Source organism: Schistocerca piceifrons, chromosome 2 (genome assembly GCF_021461385.2).
Source record: "Schistocerca piceifrons isolate TAMUIC-IGC-003096 chromosome 2, iqSchPice1.1, whole genome shotgun sequence".
Classification (NCBI taxonomy): Eukaryota; Metazoa; Arthropoda; class Insecta; order Orthoptera; family Acrididae; genus Schistocerca; species Schistocerca piceifrons.
In genome coordinates this window covers 550,514,379-550,533,984 of record NC_060139.1, presented here as the reverse complement: position 1 = coordinate 550,533,984, position 19,606 = coordinate 550,514,379, and positions in this window count along the sequence as shown.

Genomic DNA, 19,606 nt, shown 5'->3' with positions numbered 1-19,606 from the left:
GGATTTTTCCCGGATTTCACGGCTAAAAACACAATTTCTCCCGGATGAAATTAAGTATAAAGCGGGTGAAAATACATCCGTGTTAAGTAACAGTATTCTTTTCCTCGGAGCTGTAAAACCTATCAGTCCTTTGAATCGGAAAGGTCTTACACCGGCGGAGGACGTCCCAGCACTTCAGGAAACGAAACCCAGGAAAAACAATGCGCTTGGAAAGTTGTTTGATGCGAGACAATATGCACAGAGTTTATTTTCGTATTGCGAAAGTATATACACAAATTCCACAAATTACAGCACGGTAGCTTCCGACACTCTAAAATAGAGATTACGTTGAGCGATGTACTTTTGTCAGCCAGTCATAGCTCATGTCACGTGATCTCGATAGCGAATGACGGCAGTTATTCAGAGCACGAGGCCTGCGAGAAAGACAGGCCGCGGCGCGTACGTTACGAAGATAGGCCGAGCTCGCTCAACTCAGCAAAGTGCGTTTCTACACCGGTTAACTCGTAAGTAGAAGTGTATGTACGAACGAGAATTGCATCGTCTATTGGCATCCACTGTTATTAGTCCTACAATGATAGGAAGTCCGTAGGCCTACTATCAGGCTCTAATTTGGCAATAAAAATCGTGCCAAAATGATTATCAGTCGCGTAGAGAAGTCAAAGTTTTCTGGCATGAAGAGATTTGTGACATTGCTCAGTAACACATTATGCACATTTTTTTGAAGGTCAATTACATAATTTTTTATCTGTGAAAGAACAACATTAAATATGAAAACTAACTTTAAGCTCGGTCTTTTTTTAGCGTGTGTTACACGTTAAGTCAAATCAAATACAAATGTGCCGGTAAAATTTTAAATAGTGGGATAAATGACTTATCTTCTGGGCCCGACATTTTTCAAATGGCTGATCCTCAAAGTGTTACGTTTTGAATGAGAGTTATCACGCCCTGTGATTTAAGAAATTCACTGTACCTTCTCACACGTAACATAAATCATGTTGCGTGGAAATTTAATTTGAAAGTAACGCATCTCAAGCCACTATTCGTAATATTTTCTGGTGATCTGTTAGAAATGTAAACAATTGTGACGTCACGCACATCGAATGCATGTTAGTTGTTACGGACGTACTGCATAATCTTCGACCTAAAGCCTTTGACACTTTTCGGTGTCGGCACTCTGGTCTGTGCATTGTGTAAATTACCCATTTTCTATGCAACTAAACTTTTATTTTGGTGTTATTCTCTGATTTATGCAGTATTATTGAGCAGTAGTGGACTGAAGTTCTTTTTCAGCGTATCTAATCTTACACGTCAAACCTACAAAACCTTAACTAAAATCAAAAACAATGAAAAGTCCAGGAATTCAAAAAAATTCCCGGGTTTTTCCCGGATTTGTCCCGGATGAAAAAATTCCCGGGTTTTTCCCGGATCTCCCGGGCCGTATACACCCTGTGTTACCACAACTGACAACTGACTCCGAAATTTTCATTTTCAACTAGACAGGCCACTCCCTAATTAGAGTATCGATGTTTGTCTTTAGCTAAACGAGCAACTTCCACATCGCTGGATTGGACGTAGTGATGAAGATGATGTGGTCGTATTCCCTTGGTCCCCCTAGGTATCATGACCTAACGTCTTGAACCTATTCTTTTGGGGTACATTAAGGACCGTGTTCTAGTACCGCCATTGTCAGGGTGTTGCTGCATAAGGAATGGAACGAACTGGACTACCGATTGAGCACGTGTCTTATGACCAGAGGAGCGCTTATAAAACATTTGCAGAGTGCAAAATATAAACTTTCTGAGTTTACGGTGCAATTCATGCATCAGTCATATTTCGACATGTAATACTTTGGAAAATATGAAGCTTTGAAAACGGAAGTATCATTTATAGTAGTTCTGTTCAAATGGTTCAGATGGCTCTGATCACTATGAGACTTAACATCTAAGGTCATCAGTCCCCTAGAACTTAGAACTACTTAAACCTAACTAACCTAAGCACATCACACACTTCCATGCCCGAGGCAGGATTCGAACCTGCGACCGTAGCGGTCGAGCGGTTCCAGATTGTAGCGCCTAGAACCGCTCGGCCACCGTGGCCGGCAGTAGTTCTGTATTTGGGGTGAACTATCTTAGCTGCCTTACTCTGTATGTTCCTTTCATAAAAACGTGGCTTGCAATATCAACGCGTCTGAAGAAAACTGGCTAAAATTTCGGGGGAGCAAAATTGGCGAAAACACACGTTTTCATGCAAGATGGATTTTCTTCCGTTTTACGGTTTTCTCACGGTTATCTCTCTGCGTCTTGCAGTAATCTATTACTTTATAAATGATGAAAAAAATAATAGCTGCTTGTGCCATACGAAAATAGGAGCTTCAGGAAAAAGTGATAAGCCCTTGCATAATTCAGGACCAACTTTCTCGCTAGTCCACTTCATACACGTAACTGCCTTTCACTGAAACTTTTCCTCTATTCGCTCGACTGTAACATCCTACGAACGCAGACACTGTAAAATGGTCGCATTTTCGAATTAAAAAAACTCCTCACCGTCTGCAATTGACAGCACAAAAATAAAAATAAGAGCGGAGCAATTTTCCCTCGTGTCGGAGAGGGCGAAACTGTTATTACCAACATAAAAATGATCGAGAGACGCTACCGGAGAAACCACAAACCATGTCGTTAGAAAGTTTGTACTATTTTCTTGTGTTACACACAGCTCCACACTGGAAGTAGACAACGGCATTACTAGTACATTTCGTTCTTTTTTAAGTTTCATTCATCTAAATGTTAGTCAAGCCTCTTTTTTATGCACGAGATAATAAATATTTATAAACTTATGGCTGATTCATAGTTTAATCTATATTTATATACTACTATATATAAAGACAAGTCATTGTTTAACGTTGTTGCCAAAAATCTCGAAAAGATCGTGACCGATTAACTTCACATTTTTACACGATACTCTAGTGAACATAGGCTATATCTTTTATATAACAGATAAACACATGTGTGATATGTAAAGCGGTAATGTTGTTACCAAAAATTTCGAACACCTTCTGACAGATTTACTTAAAACATTTATATGTTACACTAATAGCATTAGGATGAACGTGAGATACATGTTTTTTCAAACATATACCGGGTGTCTCTTCTATGGGTCGTTGGTCGTATTCGGCTGACATTTGCAATTTCTTTTTTGCATCGTGCAGCCGGAGTCAGCGCAAACAAATATTGCTCATCACGTCTTCCGTGTGACGCTCAGCGTCGACGGAAAGCGTCGGTTTGTCCCCCGTCACAAACTTAATCATTTGTAAAGTGCAGTATTACGTGACCCTTCGGTAGTGCGGTCCAAAATTAGCCTAGGGCATTATTCGTTTTATGGATACGTATTCACAGGAACAGTAAAAAAGGAAGAATAATCACTTCTCCAGCAGAGACAGTACCGACCTGGCCCACGTTGACTGCTACTGCCGTGCAGAAGCGCTGCTCTGTCTCTGCTGGAGAAGTGATTATTCTTCCTTTTTTACTGTTCCTGTGAATACATATCCATAAAACGAATAATGCCCTAGGCTAATTTGGGACCGCACTACCGAAAGGTCACGTAATACTGTACTTTAGAAATTATTAAATTTATGACGGGGGACAAACCGACGGTTTCCATCGACGCTGGGCGTCACACGGGAGGTGTGGTGGGCAGTATTTGTTTGGGCTGACTTCAGCTGCACACTGCTAAAAGTCAATTGCTAATATCTGCCGAAACACCAGAGAAAATGCGCCTGACTACTCTCTGGAGAAACATTTTGTATAACATAACCCGTAATAGGGAAACGCTATTACCGATTATCTCGAAAAGGTCTTGATTGGTTAACTTCAAATTTTTACTCATTGTGCTAGTAAAAGTTTGCCCGGACAATGGCTATATATTTTAATATATATATGTGTATATAATACATAATAGCCAAGTTCTTGATACTTTGACTTCAAACTTTTGCACGAGACTCTAATAAACGTTCAGGTGTACGTAGACTATATGTTGTTTTAAAGAAGAACCACTGTTTTTCTGTTAAAACTGAATGTTATGCTGCACTCTGCAGTGAAGATGTGCGGTTTGGTTTCTTTTTCACAGTCAGTTCTAACTAGGATAGTGGGGCATTTCAACCATCAGCAGTGATGTAGCACTGCAAAAATATTCAAATTAACGTGTTTATGTCCGCAATGTGTGCTCCCAAGACCGGCAGAAAACAATAAATCTTACAATAATATAGTAAAATAAAACTATAATCAGAAAATCTTTGGACTCCTTACACCACGTCAGTCTTCAGATTATCTCCACTTCACTTTTGCCGTCCTGCTGCTGGGGTTTTGTCCACGAGCATCCTACTTGATTGTTCATTCACTGAAGAAATCGTTTATACGCGGAGAAAAATTATGAAAGCTAAATGCGAAGTAAATGTTTTCTTATTAATGCAGACGAAGGGCATGATATTTGTAACATGACATTACCAGAGACTTACGTTTTCGTAGTTACCAGTCACGTTCCTCCCGCAGGAGGTTCGAGTCCTCCCTCGGGCATGAGTGTGTGTGTTGTTCTTAGCATACGTTAGTTTAAGTAGTGTGTTAGTCTAGGGACCGATGACAGGAGTTTGGTCCCTTAGGAATTCACACACATTTGAACATTTGATTTACCAGTCACAGTGTAAAACCTGTCTACGTTTTTTTTTTTTTAAATGAAATCAAAAAATTTAAATTACACTCTATCAACAACAGCCCGGTCCTATAGAGTATTTTGATACTATCCGTTCGTATGTGAGAGCACGTTGGTTAATGCAAACAACAAAATGACAGTTCTGCTATAGGATTTTACCAGGTTCCCTATAAAGTGAATTTATACTACATGGGTTGTCCTTAAAGAAACAACATTTTTTTTTTGTAAATAAAAACATGGTGCGTAATAGGCTGTAATATTCTTAATAATTTTGCGGTCGGCCGATTACGACGTTTGTCATTTTCAAGCACATGTGGATAAACATTGTCATTTGAATTACGTGCCTTGTCTAATATGATGCATCATGTGATCTTTACCCACGTCTGCTCGAAAATGTGCTTGAAAATGACATAAACGTCTAAATCGGCCGACAGCACAATTATTAGCCTCTTACAGATCATGTTTTCTTTTACAAAATTTGGCCCCACCCCAAGTCAATACTATAAAGAAATAATAGGAAGATCCAGAAATTGCGTTACAATACCCGCTAAAAACATTTAGCCGACATATACAAAACGTTTTGGCGTGTCGAATACCGAGAACTTATGCCGAAATAAAATTCAGCTAATTAAGTTCACAGAACTGTCATTCAAGTAGTTTATCTTCTGAGAGTACGGAGTACCCATAAGGTATGATTAAAGATACAGGAATTGCTCCATTTCGATACCTTTTGACATACATGTATAATTCAACAGTTTTCAGAAAAAGAAGAAAGTGACCATCATGCACCTAAACTTTCTCAAGAAATTCGACTCAATAAGGTCTCTTTTCGTTGAATCTGATTAGCTTTGTCAATGTGTCCTATGTTAGGTGAGTGCATCCGGAAGTATCGTTGGAAAATAAATGTTAACGTCAATCAAAATTCGCAAGACTGGTACTATCGGTATTCTGTACGGCCATTATCAACAAACCATCTAATGTCTCCCTGGCATGCAGGGCCGGCTGATTTGTCACTGTCTGCACGCGTTCGGAATATGTCGGCCATTGACACTACGTAGATATAAGCAGAATGGATGGTGCTGCACCGGATTTTCAGATGCAGAGATAGAAAGCTCTCTGTCTCCCTCCTCTTAAAAGCGTTCCTTGTCTCGCAAACACCTTGGACAGATTGTATCAAATTTATTAGGCTTCTGGAGAAGACATAACGTGACTGAGTAACCAAAGCAGGTGAAGGGTGTTTCAAAGCTGACTTCATTGACCTACCGCTAGAGTGATGAATTCAGGGAATTTGGATGTAAGAGGAAAATGAGGATATTTAATTTAAACATACTGAAGTGGTGATTGATTTTATAAATTTTGTAATGAAATGCATCACTCAAGGAATAAGAATGAGCCAATGGCTGCAAAACCAGATCTAACGGATACTAATCGCTGAACTCCATGGTACGAGTGGTCTCAGCCAGTAAATGCAGTGAAACCAATGTAAGGATTGGACACAAAGGCACTGACAGCAGTTTCCGACTAGATGGAATGTGTTACATCCCGAATAATAAGCGGTGAATATGGGGTAGAGCCGCTCACACCAATTAAGTGCAGGTTAAATAACAAGAAGTAGTGCCATTAAATAGAGCAAACTGCGGATGATTTGAAATTAGTAACGCCATGGGACTGTGACACACAAAACTATTTGTGTCATACAAGTATGCATCTGTAGAGTGTGAACAAGCAAGCTGACTGAATGTAAGTTAGTATGTACGAAACTGTTGATTCATGAACTGTGTTTGTAGAGTTGAGTGAAAATGTATATATACGTTTTTACACACTGAGGCTTCGCTATGTATATGTTTTTACACACTGCTGCTTCACGAGACTAGATTGCCGGATTCTGTAACTGGGATTCCCCGTTCTGTTTGCTTGTATATGTGCACAGAGCCACTGATACCTGCGTGAAGACCCGCTGCAAAGTTCTGCAATCACTCACACCAGAGTTGGTAGCACAGATCATGTAATTTTTGATCGCACTATATGACAGAGGTGAGAAAAACAGAGTTTCATGATACGTAATTAATAATTTTAAGATCTGTTGAGAGCCACTCATATAGTATTTACAAACGTGAAATTTTACGGTTAGTTGTTAGTTCAGTAAAAAACTGCGACCTGAAAACAATTTTTGTGCATCATTAATACTTCAAAAGTAAAGACAATGATTACATTTTTCGGTACACGGTGCGGTAAGTGATTTAATTGTCCTGTCCCAAGGTGGAGCAATACAAAGCAAGAGGTTTCTGGAGCAGAAAATTTTTTACACATTTTCTGAGACGACTCTTTATATTTGTTGCAAAATTATTGATCATCTATTTCTGGACGGTTATGTCTGAATTTCTATGAATCATTGACCAATTATGTTGGCGGGTGGCGTAGAAAACGCACCGTACCGACGTAACTCAGATGTGTTTGTCTGAACTTGAAAGAGCCATACAGCACAAAAGAAGAAAGATCTTTTGCCATGTTCAGTGGCAGATTCTCTATCAAACAAAATAACTTTAGAAAACAGGAAGACTTATTTTGAATTGACTGATTCTTGAACTTTGCCACATGTATCACTTTATTTTAACCATTTAAAACCGACCATAGGGAGATAAAAAGAATACTGAATCGCCTGTACGAATGACACGCACTTGGAATAAATCAACTCTGAGGATTTTTTTCAGATCACCAAGAACATCACATCTCTGTTCAGTCGGAATCATTTAGGTAAAAGTACTACAGAGCGGGCACCTGTACCTCTGCAAGACGCTGATGCTGAGTAAGTATTTAAGGAGATCAAACAGCGAACTTCATCACCCTCCTATTTGGCCCTCAGGACAGAAGCAGTGTACCCAATCTGTCTTGTATATAGAACAAACTCTGTGGGCAAGTTTGAGAAACTGTTCTAAATGTGTTCGTAGCGTGAATTTTAGGCGGAAGATGGGAACCAGTCTCACATTCACCTAATGGGATGCGCGAAACCGCCTAAAAGCCGCATGCAGGCTGCCCGGGACACAAAACCCTTGTCGATCTGGGGCCGGCCACATTCAAATGCAGTTTTTGAATGAGAAAACTGTTGCGTTGTATTTCCTTGCATACATGATATAGACGCCTAATTAGTTTGTACTGCTTCACTCAAATGTCAAATCAATTGCCATATCCAAATATGTAGTACACACTTCATGCCACTTCGGCTTTCTTTTTATGTGATCATGTTGTTGCAACTTTAATAGCCGGCGGTGTAGTTTCGACGAGGCAATGCTTAGTCTAACCCTTAACTGGTACAGTACGATTTTGTAATGTAACTGGTATCATGGTGTCTGTCAGATTCCAGAAGTTTGCTGTCGATTTATGCGATACCAGCTTAGTGCCCGCTGCCTCGTTCGCGTATGATCTGCACATATTTTTTTCCTTTTTCTTCAACGGAATTTTTATATTCACAGATGCAGCACTTTCTAAACTTTTCAAGCTAATTAAGGCCATAGAAACATGGTATTTTCTGAATGTACTTATGACCGAAAAGCGATTCTGGTAGCTGGAATCCGAGATTTTGCGTTCTTTTTGTGATATTTCCTTAACAACTTTGCTCTGTAACACATATTTTTTTATATCTAATCGAGAAGTAAAGTTCCAGTTTTCATTGATTTAGCTTTAAAAAGTTCTTAATATACCGGAAACGAAATATTTTCCTAACAATTTTCATTCCCTATTCCACCCCTTAGGGACTGAATTTTCAAGATCAGTGAAGCACTTTTGTTTCATTTCCAACGGAGAATTCAAACACCAATTTTCAAAGATTTATCTTGCTTTCACAATGAAATATTTACGTAAAATATTTCACCCTCTTATAGGTTGCATTTAGAAAAGAATGAAATGTGTATTGTTTTTAAAATTCCGACAGAGAAGACAAATACAAATACAATTTTTTCAGAATTTAGCTTTAAAAATGCTGCATAATGAAATATTTCCATAAAAGTTTCATGCCCTATTTCACCCCCAAACAGGTCGAATTTTTAAGAAGGTTGAATCACGTATTTCGTAATTCAAACCGAGAAGCCAAATTTAAATTTTCACAGATTTAGCTTTAAAACTGCGTTTATAATGAAATATTTTCATACAATGTTTCGTCCCCTATTTTACCCCCTTAGGGATTGAATTTTCTCAGACAATGAACAACGATTTTTTTAAAATTTGTAACTGAGGAGTCAAATACCAGTTTTCACAGATAGTGCTTTAAAAACACTTTAGTAGTCCTTTCATAGTGATTTATTTCCAATAAAAAAGTTTATCCACTATTTGACTCCCATAAGGATAAATTTACAAAAATGCTAAAACACGTATTTCTTTATTTCAGACCGAGAAACGGAATACCAATTTTCGTGGGTCTATCTGCAAAATTGCCTTAATAGCGACGTACTTTCAAAAAATCTTTCATCCCCGTTTCATCCCTTTGGGAGTGGAATTTCGAAAAATCCTTTCTTAAGCAACACCTACAGTATAAGATCAACACCCTCTCCAAATCTCTGCTTTCTATTCTTAGCGATTTGGGCTGGGCGATGATGGGACAGTGAGTCAGTCAGTCAGCTGGGATATAGCCTTTTATTTATAAAGACTGTCTTAATTATTAACTGTTTATTTACTTCAGCTAGTTGATAAATATGTTTTCAAGCGTGTGAAGGGAAAATATCACAAGAATGAAATGAAATGGTCGTGTGGCATTGATGGCCGGGAGGCCACATCCGGGGAAGTTCGGCCGCCGGGTTGCAAGTCTTCTTTTAGGTGACGTCACATTTGGCGAATTGCGCTTCGGTGACGAGGACAACACAAACCAAGCCCACGTGCGGAGAAAATCTCCAACTCGGTCCGGAATCGAACTCGGGCCCGCTGCATGTTAGGCAAACACGCCACCACTTTGCTAAGCAGGCGACTCAATTTCATTTTTTCCAGTCAAATTGTAATTACTAAGAACCTCTACGAAATAGCCTGTTGCTGACCCCGTTTCGTTTACGTATTTAACGTTTAGATTATAGCCAAGTTTACTCCTAAATCATTTTCCTATTAAGGATTAGAAAGTATAACTGAATTACAGCTTATCAGTTGTCGATGGGAGATCAAAACTGTACATTAATCATGCAAGTAAATTAATGACAGCCGCTGCTTTACAGTTTGAATGTACTGTAGTGAATAGATTTGGGCCTCCTATCGTCGTGGCGAGACATCTGTAGTTACGGCAGACTGATACATACCCCCGCACAGTCAAAGGGCGCGTACGCCGCTATTCAGGCGCTCGTCATCCGTTGATGGACACCACAGACGGACGGATCATTCCCCGGGTGAGCTCCATGTACTGACATGTCTGTTATAACCGTCCCACGGCAATACCTACGCTACTATGATGTTCTGTACAAAGTGTGGACGACTGTACCGAGATATAGGGACTGCAAAAACCGGTTGGCACCAATAGATGTTAGTTAGCCTTATTAACTGCAAAATAAGTGACTGAAAAACCCCAGAAAGAAATACGCTACGGAGTATTTACTGGAAAAGACTGCCCTGTCGTCCAGCCAACGCGAAAAAAATGTTTGCGTTTACACTCACCGAGAACTAGAAATCGTCAACACCATTTGCAAAGAAAAACTCTTTCATTAAAATCCGCGATATTTACCTAAATAAAACAGCATTTCTCTTTAAGCTAGACATAAAAGTAATGTCGCTTTCTTAACTTTATTCTACAAAAGTCAATCATGAGATAAAACTAAAAATTGGTAATCTGATTAGAATGAACTGACAATAGTTGTTTCATACGGGCACAGATATCGTTAGTGCTATTATTTTTCTTCGGTTCACGCAAATCATTATTTCAGTAATCAGTCAAACGTGATGAGGGATAGCCAGCACGTCCAAAATCTGACTCGAAATAAATAACGTGGTGACTCCCATTCTTTGTAAACGTTTTATTTTCAAAATGTTTCTAAGCATATATTTGTATCGTAAAACAGCAATACAGCGACGTGTTCTGTTGTTAACATGTCAATTCAAATTAGTCTTAACTTCTGCTAGCAGAAAGTACTTCAGCAACATGAAATTCTCCTATAGATACTCGGCAGGTAGCCTGCAACAAGTACTTAAATACACACCTTAGTCATCAACAGGCTGTGGAATGAGCGCTCATTATTCATTGCTCTAGTCATGATCAGTTAATTGAAGTTAACTGCGAAGGTTTTTCAATTAAGTTATAATACAAACTGTTAAAGTAAATTTTTGCCCATTGTTCAGTGTGTTGATCTGGTCAATGAAATTCGATGTAACCGATAAGTAAAAGATCTACAGTATGAGGAAGCAACAGTTCAAAATTAGTAAGTTTCTCTCTTAAGATTTGGAGCACTATTCATCAACTTGCCTTTAATAAATTAACGTAACGAAGGTACACACCTCTAATTTTTTGCTTCATCTCCAGGAAGTAATTTTGTGATTGTTGACACTTGTAGTTTTTGTAAAACTTTATGTTCTGCTTATTTGGTCTTTAAACTTAATTTGGTTATTTGTCTTTGGTTTGTAGACTAAAGTAAAGCTACTATGTAGTGAAATATCCCATTAAATTAATTTCGTTCATGTTCTTCACGATTGCAACCAAAACTCCGGAAACAGTTTCCTTCCGGTTGTCGACGAGATGTAGAGCATCATGGCAACGAATTTTCATTGATTTTAAATATCGAAAAAATTGAAGATATCACATTCGTACTACAGAGTGAGAAAAAAATTAAAAAATATTGATCAAATATTTTGTGTAATGATTCCTCTAAAAGTAAGAAATAAAATAGATTACGGAAACACTTGACCAACCTCATTTGCTGTACATGATTTTGAGCATAACTGAAAGGTGCCTGAATGGTTTCCCCAATCTATTTTATTTTTTACTTTTAGGCAAATCATTTCACAAAACATTTGGCATCTCATTCACTTTTTTAACTACAAGTTTTGTTCAGAAAAAGGAGATGTATTTACACCTCATCTACTGTCTAGCGTATCTGTTCTCAAAGTGTTCTGATTTAGTGCCTGATCCGAAGGAAACCATTTTGTCAGCTACATATCATACCTCTGTAACGTTTTATGCGGATTCTAGCTAGGATTTGAGATGAACTTTTGAACACTTCGTTTGCATAGCTGTAGCATCTGTTCGTGAAATACATGTTTTGACTCTAATCAGTAATGAAGTTTCTCTTCATTATCTTTACTATTTTCAAGCAATTAAACATTTTTGTGTAACTAGACATCATTATGTTGAATTTGATACCCCATTTTGTCCATTCCCCATTCTTCGTTTGGCTGCGAAAATTCGGACAAAACCCCACTGTGTAACTTAACCCCACTACGTAATTTAAGTCTTGTTTCCGTTATTTTCAAACATTTGACAAGAGAAAGCTCTCGCTCTTCATTAGTAAATCTGATGGAGTGCTCAATTCCCCACAGTAAAATCTATTTTCGATTATTCCCTTTTAAGAGAGCGATTGAACTTGAGTAGTCATGACTTCTTCTTCTTTCTTCGTTCTTCCCAAATTCTCTTCATACGTTCACTGTATTCTCTCTTGCGTTCTTCCGACCATCATTTTCCCGTTATGTTCTTCGTGTGTTCTTGTTGAAATGTGTGTTTCTGTATGATGTTTCTAAACGGTTCTCTATTGTTTATGTTGTCTTGTGTGATCCCCAGTTCTTTAATGTCTTCTTCTGTTTCAGTGATCCACTTTGTCTTGTTTTTGCTCTTGTTTACTATCTCAAAGATTTGCCTTGTGAACCTGATTTTATTCATTCTGCTGATATATCCATAAAATTTCATCCTACTCTTTCTAATGGTGTCTGTTATTGTTTCTATGTCTTTCTAAATCTCTCTAGTTGGCCTCTTCATCCAAATTCCTTCCCGAAACGCTGCTCCATATATTTTCCTCAGAATTTTTCTTTCCTGCTTTTTCTATCTCTATGATCTTCGTATGACCATGAATCACTGTAGTTTCTGCAGCATAAAGTGCTTCTGGTAGGACTACTGTGTTGTGATGTCTCGGTTTCGCATTGACAGAAATAGATTTCTTATTGTAATGATTCCAAGTGAGCTTATATGCTTTTTGTAATCTGGAGATTCTATCTTTATTGGCTATTGAGTTCAGTCCTGATGGTTGGATTCCCTCTCCCAGATATCTGAAGTGGGCCACTTCTGTCACTTTCCCGTATTGAGTAGTAATGGGGAGATTATCTACAGGTTCGTTTTGCATATACTGTGTTTTCTCGTACGAGATTTGTAGCAATTATTTTCTCAGCATGTAGTAATGAAAAAAAGCAAATACTAATGTTATTCAGGGTGGTTGAAAGCTGTCTGACATCTTGTAAGGGTGTTGCTTGGTAGGCTGTACTGAGAAATAATTATTGAGAAAAAGTACGTTGCGTTGTGCCGTTTCCGAGTTAATTAGCACTGAAGTTAGCCAGTCAGACCGTTGCGCGCGAATTCAAGCGGCCCGCCAGAGACGATGTTGCCAAACGTGTTCTAGTTTCCTAAAACCGAACAAGAGAACGGTACAAACGTGGGAAACGGGACGGTAGTAAGAACCGAACCCGAGCCCAACGCGGAACAGTTTCGTGCGCTACCATCTTCGCTATGGGAACTGTCACTAATTGTATCTGGTGAGCCGCTTGCGTCTGCGTGCACAAGGGCTGGAGTGGATAATTTCAGTGCTAATTAATTCAGAAACGGCGCAACTTATCGAATTTTGTCCCTAACTATTGTTCAACGCAACCTACACTGCAACACCATGGCAAGCTTCTCAGGCAGTTTCTCATTATCCAGTATGTTACACACAGTTTAAGGTACTCTGACATTTATAACCATTTAGTAATACTAAAAAATTTTCTAAATATAAGATTTGAATTTAAAAGCTGTATATTCCAATAAAACAATAATATACATCATTTTCATGAGTATTTGTTCTGATATGTTTCTCGATTTACTAAAGATCTGTTGCAGAGATTTCTGTTTTATTTCATTCTTCTTTAACTGCCATCTGACGTAATATGATCTTTGAGAAGACTGTTAGAATGCACATAAGAGTTGTTTTTAAAGCTGTTAATGAATTTAGGCGACAATACTTAATAGTTTTATTTAAAGAAATTTCTAAAGTTATGGTTAAGATTATTTGATCTGACTGACTTGTGTCCAAGCAACAAATTAGAAAAATCTAGATCGCTAAATTCTATAAAGATGGATCAATATTGCCTAGGACTGATGTCACGACATCCCTTTTATTTGAACGTACTATGTGATGATGCCTGTTATGTAAAGTCTTGGAACTAGGGTACGTAATAGTTTATTTAATCGTCTTCAACCGTTTGACTAGACTGATTCGATTTTACAGCTCCTCCTGCATTAGGCTCATCTTTTATCTCTACATGCTGGCCGCTGTGGCTTCAGCCTGGAACCGCGCTGCTGCTACGGTCGCAGTTTCGAATCCTGCCTCGGGCATGGATGTGTGTGATGTCCTTAGGTTAGTTAGGCTTAGGTAGTTCTAAGTCTAGGGGACTGATGACCTCAGGTGTTAAGTCCCATAGTGCTTAGAGCCATCTGAACCATTCTTTTGTCTCTACATACTTATTGGAACCAACAGCGTAAATAATATGTTTTACATATTTTAATCGTTGTGCGAACGCAGTATCTCTTGCAGTAAACTTTCTTATGTAACGTCTGTACTAAAGGAAGTTTGGAGTGAATGAACAGCAAACCTGTAAGGCCCCCAATTTCTTTATCTAGAAAAGCGAAAGCGGGTGCGATAGCACATCGCACAGTTCATACTGATTGTCAGAATACAGATGAAGATGCTTGCTTTTACTGGCAGGTGAAAGCATAGTGATTATCAGCGAATCACAGGGGAAAGTCCAGGGAGGAAAATGGGGTACTGTTAGCAAAGCGGAAGTTTTAAAAGTTTTTGTAACCAAGAGAAATAAGGAAATAAGCTCCTGCTCTGAGGAGTGCAACATATTATTTTAACTGGAATTTGACTGATTGACGCAGTAAGGTAACTGCGAATGTTGTATTCCTGCAGTTTTGGTATAGACGTCTCCTGCTGCAGCGGCACCTTACCACAATCTCTGCGTGAGATAGGCACAAAGGAGATGACTGCTGTACGTCCGTTTAAACGAAGGAAAGCCACGTATGTTATAGACTTGATTGTAATGTTCTGTTCGCCATTCTCTTATGGAAACTTACCTACTCGGATACACAGTTTCTTTAGAGAATTACTCGAGGATGTCACGAAGTTAAATGTTTTGACGTAAATAGCAACAATGGAAGCGTATGGCCTATGCTCTCACGGCAGGTGGCTGTTACATGGTCCATCAAATGGTTCAAATGGCTCTGAGCACTATGCGACTTAACTTCTGAGGTCATCAGTTGCCTAGAACTTAGAACTACTTAAACCTAACTAACCTAAGGACATCACACACATCCATGCCCGAGGCAGGATTCGAACCTGCGACCGTAGCGGTCGCTCGGTTTCAGACTGTAGCGCCTAGAACCGCACGGCCACTCCGGCCGGCCCATGGTCCATCAACAATACCTTCATGGCACTACGTTCACGGAAACCTGTCACCATAAAGAACTACCTGGTGACAGCTATTGCTGCCACCAATTAGCACACGATAACCTCGTCTACAGGCGGTAATGGTATATCCTGGCACGTTCTAAAACTACGGGTCTCAAACCCAAACAGAATTCAGGTGCTTACGCAAAATGTGACAAATGATTTTAATTCACATTTTATTTTATGTGCGAATTAAATCTTATTTCCTGTTTGATATTGTTAAATGTCGCATTGCGGGTTATTAGTTTTACTTAGATCTGGAAAAACCGAAATGATGCATGATGTATTCTTCACAGTATAAAGAGCCTGATGATGGAAACTTGTTCTTCATATTCCAATTTCCAAGCAGCCAGAGGTTCCAATCACATCAAGGCCGTTGCCACGCCAAACCAGTCAGTGAGTATAGCATAACATCAAAAACGGCGACCAAACTTTGTTATGTACTCACATTCCTACAGTGAAAGAATGACTCAATTAAAACCTGTAACCTGAGATTTTTATAATTGGTATTTATAGTCATGATTGTTTTTATAGCTGTACACCATGTTCAGTTAGTTCAGCAACACGAAAAGGGTTTTTCGTTTCTGGTAAAGAGCTTTCGTTTTACGCGCAAATTCTGGCCGTTGTGATGGTCAAAGGTATCATGCTAACTGTGTGACAGTATGACAAGAGAGAGTTGAACTCAGCATATTCTGTGACTTCGGAGAAGGGAGCTTGTAGACGTTTGAGTCTGTTTCGATTTTATTTCATCTGATAACCGTTCCCACTCACGTGCATTTGAATGATGCCTGTTCATATTATGTTCATATTATTACTATTGCCATACGTACCATTTCTGAATATATATGTGGTTCTTTAAACAAAGCAGCCTTCGTGAGATTTGTTTCCAGCATGAGAATTTCGTCTGTTGTTAAATGCTTTTGTCTTGTCGTGCATTACATACGATGTGTGGTAAACACGCGTGTACTTACCTAAACGCAATCTGAGCCTTAATCCGGAGCATGAAAACAGTTGGCCTAGTTGATCTATATTGGAATACATATCTTGCATTTTTTTATCAGGTGATGTGTTTGTCCACGGTTTGATCCTTCTTTCTAAAACGGAATGAATTTGTTTCTACGTGTAAATGTTGAAGAAGTTAATAATATTACGTGAACGAAGGTGCTTAAGAAACGGCTGGCTGCATTATGCTGCCGGTATCTGAATTTTAATTATGCTCTATTCATCTTAGTTAAAGGTGTTCTTACAATGTTGGAGGAATGACTTTCTCGTGACGCGTCACTGCTGCGGGGTTTCACACGCCACGCCCGACCCACTGGAGCAAAGCTCGCGATCCTGGAGTGGGAGCTGCGATAAATAGTGCGGATCATAACTTGTGGCGAGCTCCACATCCGCTACAATTAGTCAGTAGATCTGAGTAAAGACCCGTCGCGCGCCAAATACTGAAATACGGCGCCACTCCCGAGCGTGTGATGGCGGGCGGCGTATTTCACTCTTAAACTGCAGTAAAATTTATGTCCCACAATTTACTCCGCTACGGGAAAATAGTCCATGCGCTGCGCTCTGTAGAAAGACCAGAACCGAACGCTATCAAGGGTGCACTAGCCATTTGCTGAATTCAGACAGGCAGAGTCATGAGACATTTGACTCGCCACCACTTACCGTTAGGACAATTACTTTATGTACTACATGATCGAGACTGGGTGATATTGCGGAATGAGAATTGAGAGCAACGGGCCAAATGCCAGTGCGAGTGATTTAAAAGAGTGTGTGTGTGTGTGTGTGTGTGTGTGTGTGTGTGTGTGTGTGTGTGTGTCTGTCTTTGACAGTCGCGGCCATTGCTATCCACACACGACTCACGACCCGTACTCACTGTCTTCGCCCTGCCAGTATCTCCCACCTACCGTTCAAAATCCGCTGTGAGTTTGGCACTGACAGGAGTAAACCTGTGAGGGCGGGTCGTGAGTCGTATGTAGGGAACCCTCCCGTTGCTTGTTATTTGTGGAATACATCACAAAACATGTGGAAAAAAATTAGAAGGTATATTAATCGGTAAGGGTTTTGTTTCGAAAGACGATGTTGGAAGTTCCATTCCTGGTCGAGTATGATGTTTTAATCTGCAGTGAAATATTAATTCTGAATGATAAACGATCTCAACATTATGGCGTGTGTCCACTAGAAGTGAACTTCCGCAGAAGTTACTTCTGCCAGTTCTTTAAACGGAAGCACCCTGGTCAAGTTGACTTCCGCATATTTAATAATCTTCCGGATGTGGCTCCAGCTACACTCATTCTCATAAATTAAGGATAATGCTGATACATGGTGAAACAAAGCTCTGGGGGGCGGTTTGCGGGTTTAAATCACCTCGGGGTAAGACCATGCGATGAATTTGACCTGCGGTCGTCGCACTGTGGCGCTGGCAGCAGTCCACAAACGCACAGGTGTGTTGCTGCATGTGCAGCGAGTAAGTGTGCAGACGTTTTCAGACGTGCTAATGGTTACTGTTTGTTGAAAATTGCTCACAGAATACATATTGATGACGTTATGAGGGGTAGAATACTAGGGCGGCTGGAGGCCTTTCAAGCACAGCAGGTCGTAGCACGGGCCCTCCGTGTGCCACAAAGTGTGATCTCAAGATTATGGCAACGAATCCAGGATACAGGAAACTTGTCCAAGCGATACAGTACGGGATGTCCACAGTGTACAACACCACAAGAAGACCGATATCTCACCATCATTGCCCGCAGACGGCCACGGAGTACTGCAGGTAGCCTTTCTCGGGATCTTACCGGAGCCACTGGAACAGTTGTCTCCAGACACACAGTCTACAGACATGGTTTATTCGCCTGGAGACCTCACTCACCCCTGGTCACAGGAGAGCCCTTAAGCCTGGCGTCAAGAACACAGTAAATGGTCATTGAAACAGTGGTCCCAGGTTATGTTCACGGACGAGTCCAGGTATAATCCGAACAGTGTTTCTCGCCGGGTTTTCATCTGGTGTGAACCAGATACCAAACCCTTAATGTACTTGGAAAGGGCCTGTATGAAGGTTGTGGTTTGATGGCGTGGGTAGGATTATGATTGGTGCACGTACACTCCTGCATGTCTTCGACAGAGGAACTGTAACAGGTCAGATGTATCGGGACGTCATTTTTCACCAGTATCCTGATGGATGATAACGCACGGCCTCACCGAGCTGCCATCTTGGAGGAGAACCTTGAAACAGAAGATGTCAGTCGAATGGAGTGGCCTGCCTTTTCTTCAGATCTAAACCCCATCGAGCACGTCTGAGATGCTCTCGGTCTACGTATCGCTGCATGTCTTCAAACCCCTAGGACACTTCAGGAGCTTCGACAGGCACTGGTGCAAGAATGGGAGGCTATACCCCAGCAGCTGCTCGACCACCTGATCCAGAGTATGCCAACCCGTTGTGCAGCCTGTGTACGTGTGCATGGTGATCCTATCCCATATTGATGTCGGGGTACATGCGCAGGAAACAGTGGCATTTTGTAGCACATTTGTTTCGGGACGGTTTTCCCAACTTATCACCAATACCGTGGACTTAGAGATCTGTGTCGTGTGTGTTCCCTATGTGCCTATACTATTAGCGCCAGTTTTGTGTAGTGTCACGTTGTTTGGCATCACATCCTGCAATTATCCTTAATTTATGAGCATGAGTGTAGTTAGTGGAAACAGTTTCAGGCATCTTTCTGCAGGTACTTGTGAAATAGCCAGTTGATGAAGGTTTCTCTTAGACTTGCAGAAGTTTTGCGTGTTCAGTACAGGTAAGAAAATATCAGCCCACCGTCAGCCAGGGAAGTGCGAAAATTTTTTTCATCAGAAGGGAAGGTAGAAAGTATATTCTTTTTTTTACACTAGTGGAAACATAAATGAGTTACGTTTGTAATAAAAATAATAAATACTGTGATGTGTACATGCAGACTGAAGCGACGAATAAAGCATCATCCCGGGTCTCCGGCTCACTAGGCACATGCTTACTAGGCCCAAGCACATGTTCTTTAATCAAATGAAGCTGTATGGTTCAAGCCACGTTTTCATCTCTCAAACATCTATGATGTATACATGCAGACTGAAGCGACGAATGAGAATTTGTACCAAAGTCGGGGTTATAACACGGGTCTCCTCTTCACTACGCAGCTGCGCTTACCAGTACGACACCCTGGCATAGTGGCTTTGCACAACTGCACGGACTGCCGTAGCAAGCTTTTCCTCCTCAGACCAATAAACGGAAGATTAAA